General features: G+C 41.8%; 1 protein-coding gene across 1 annotated transcript in view; it reads right to left on the bottom strand.

Annotated features, from left to right (window-relative positions):
* Nucleotides 1–3,727, bottom strand: part of ZNF808 (zinc finger protein 808) — a 46,292-nt gene that overhangs the window by 28,733 nt on the left and 13,832 nt on the right. Inside the window, exons 2-3 of the mRNA XM_011966040.1 lie at nt 3,101–3,200; nt 2,001–2,102 (exon numbers count right to left, since the gene is read on the bottom strand). The gene's annotated coding sequence lies outside the window, so the exon portion shown is untranslated. The remainder of the gene's footprint in view (nt 1–2,000; nt 2,103–3,100; nt 3,201–3,727) is intronic.

The following is a 3,727-nucleotide window of genomic DNA, read 5'->3' on the forward strand; positions in this document are numbered from 1 at the left end:
CTAGTTTTTTGCATTTTTTAGTAGAGACGGGGTTTCACTGTGTTAGCCAGGATGGTCTCGATCTCCTGACCTCGTGATCCGCCCGTCTGGGCCTCCCAAAGTGCTGGGATTACAGGCTTTAGCCACCGCGCCCGGCCTGTTTTCACTTTTTTCTTTCCTTTTATTTATGAGACAGAGTATTTCTCTGTGTCCCATGCTGGGGTGCAGTTGTGAGATTGTGGCTCACTGCAGCCTCTGCCTCCTGAGTGGAAGCTATTCTGCCTCAGCCTTTGGAGTAGCTGCTATTACAAGCGCACACGACCACGCCCAGCTAATTTTTGTATTTTTGGTAGAGATGGGGTTTCACCATGCTGGCCAGGCTGGTCTGGAACTCCTGACTTCAAGTGATCCACCTGCCTCGGCCTCCCAAAGTGCTAGGATTACACTTGTGAGTCACCGTGCCTGGCCCAGGAAATATTCTTTACTTCACTTTTTAAATGTGAGAAAATATAATTGAAAAACAAAGAGTATTCCGCCAAATGAGAAATCATCTCTACGATGATAATAGAGAAATTAAAACTATTTTATTAATAAATAAGCTTCAGGACAGAATGTGATGGGAAATAGAGGCAAACAGCTAAGAGGTTGAAAAGAGAGAAAGCAACTTCACTGTTCTGTACAACCCATTAAGTACATGTTTTCAAGATAAACACTAATCAGTCCTCAGGGAAGAGGACTTGAGAAGCCATTGGTTACACACAGTTCATCCTGGCTCTACTTGGTAACAGAGTTGAGAATCTCTGTCAGCTAATTAGCATCATCCCGAGGGAGGGGGAAATACCCTAACACTAACCATAATACAAAAATAATCTGGGCATGGTGGCAGACACCTGTAATTTCTCTCTATTTTTAGTACAGACAGGGTTTCACCAAGCTGGGCAAGCTGGTTTCAAACTCCTGAAGTCAAGTGACTCAGATGTCTCGGTGTCCCAAAGTATTGGGATTACAGGCTTGAGTCACTAGGGTCAGCCAGGAAAACTCTTAGAAGTTGCGCCTGCATTCCCCTGGACTCAGGTTGCAGGACCACATTCCTCTCAAGGCTCAGAATTACTTAAAGGTCCAAAGCTTTAAATTGGAATCATTTGATATTTGAATTATTTAATTTCCTACTGAGACACAGGTACTATTTATCTTGTTGTTTGCCTTTTTTTTTTTTTTCTTTTTGTTTTGAGATGGAGTCTCGCTTTGTTGCCCAAGCTGCAGTGCAGTGGCACAATCTTGGCTCACTGCAGCCTCTGCCTCCCAGGTTCAAGCAATTCTCCTGCCTCAGTCTCCCGAGTAGCTGGGACTACAGGCATGTGCCACCATGCCCGGCTAATTTTTTTTGTATTTTTAGTAGAGACAGGGTTTCACCATGTTGGTCAGGTGGTCTCGAACTCCTGACCTCGGGATTGGCCCACCTTGACCTCCCAAAGTGCTGGGATTACTGGCCTGAGCCACCACACCCGGCTATTGTTTGCCTTTCAAAGCGAGTACCCAAGTTCTTCAGAAATACAACCCTGGGCCAGGTGTGGTGGCTCACACCTGTAATCCCAGTACTTTGGAAGGCTGAGCCTGGAGGGTCATCTGAAATGAGAAGTTCAAGACCAGCCTGGCCAACATGGTGAAACCTCGTCTCTACAAAACTATAAAAATCAGCCAGGCATTATGGTGGGTGCCTGTAGTCCCAGCTCCTCTGGAAGCTGAGGTGGGAGAATCGCATGTACCGGGCAGATGGAAATTGCAGTGACCAGAGATCACACCATTTAACTCCAGCCTGGGCAACAAGAGCAAAACCCCGTCTCCATCTGAAAGAAGAAAAGACTACCTCAGAAGACAGAAAACGCATTTGCAAATTTTCTAAATAAATGTCCTAAGAAAAGAGACGAAAGGAAAGAAAATCTCTTTCTTTATTTTCAAAGAAGGAATTGTACCTCTCATTTATTTGCTTGTTTGTTTGAGACAGGGTCTAGCTCACTCACCCAGGCTGGAATGTGGTGGCAAAAACAGGGCTCACTGCAGACTTCAACGCCCTGGCTCAAGTGATCCTTCCACCTTTTTCATCAAGCATTTGGAAGAGATATCTACAAAATATAAACATAATACATTTCCAATTAAGTCCAGGTGGTAAACCATACTGAAATGTGGAAATACGACACAAAAAAATACTTATTTTAAACTTCCCAAACATGATCTTCAAAGTTTAGGAGCACAAAAGGAGTAAGATCCTTTAATAAAAGGCGATTACATGTTTCCAATATCGTGACAAAACACTGACAGGGCAGAAACATGTATAAGCCTAAAGTCAGGAGTGTTTTTCCACTGTGACCCTAAAGTGCATCACAGTTTACAAAAAACATATCACTGTCACACAAGGAAAAGAAAACTGTATATTTTTCATATTTACAGAATATCTACTGTATACAAATAAATTCTAAAAGAGCAAACAACATACTATATTTATAAATAATCCACAACAAGCTTATGTAAGGGTAACCAAAATCAATGGAAATTCTGTATTGTCAAATAATCATTGCAGAGAGAAGATAAGAAAAGATTACAAAAATCAGGCAGGCATGGTGGTGGGCACCTGTAGTCTCAGCTACTTGGGAGGCTGAGGCACAAGAATCGTTTGAACCTCGGAGGCGGAGATTTCAGTGAGCCAACATTGTGCCACTGCACTGACAGAGTGAGACTCCATCTCAAAAAAAAAAAAGTTAATACAATCTTTTTCTGAATACCTGTCATAAAATTACCTATATCCACGCAGAACAGGGACTTATTGAAATTAACAAGTGCAGTGTGTCAGTTATATTACATACCATATAGCGAAAAGCCATATGTGAAATCTTAAATATTAATCCGTAAGCCATTGTAACCCATGATAAAATCAGCAAGCAAACAATAAGTACATTTATACAGCCTGCAGAATTCTAAACAATTCCCTCTTAAGAAAAAAGCCACAACTTCTACTTCCCACCAGCATGCACTATGAGAACTGAAATACATGTTAAGATCACCACCTTCTGATGTATGAGTTCAAGTAAATACACAGCATTAAAAGGAATAAGAACTGACGAACAGCGTCGGAGGGTGTAATTATGATGTCACAGGTACAGTTAGGTAACACCAGGCATTACAGCAATTTTATATGTATGCATTGCCCTTAGTTATCTAGTTAACTGTGCATAAAATACAAAACATAGACTGTGTACTAGGAAAATTTATAAACGGAGATCACAGAAAATATTGTATAAAACAAATTGCACAATAAAAACAAGAAACACCTGATGCAGGCTCCCTGGTCTGAATGATTATATTGGCCAAAAGCAATGTTCAGAGTTCTTATTGTCCAATAGGATGTTCCTGCAGATGGGGTCTTTGAGAGAATTTGGTCATGGGTGTTGACTACTCGAGAATAGGACTAGTGCTTTTATTTTTATTATTTATTTATTTATTTATTTATTTATTTATTGAGATGGAGTCTCCCTCTTGTTGCCCAGGCTGGAGTGCAATGGCATGATCTTGGCTCACTGCAACCTTTGCCTCCTGGGTTCAAGCAATTCTCCTGCCTCAGCCTCCCAAGTAGGTGGGATTACAGGCATGCGCCACCACACCCAGCTAATTTTGTAGTTTTATGGAGACAGGTGTCTCTATATTGGTCAGGCTGGTCTCGAACCCCCAACCTCAGGTGATTCACCCGCATCAG

Source organism: Mandrillus leucophaeus, unplaced genomic scaffold (genome assembly GCF_000951045.1).
Source record: "Mandrillus leucophaeus isolate KB7577 unplaced genomic scaffold, Mleu.le_1.0 Scaffold74, whole genome shotgun sequence".
NCBI lineage: Eukaryota > Metazoa > Chordata > Mammalia > Primates > Cercopithecidae > Mandrillus > Mandrillus leucophaeus.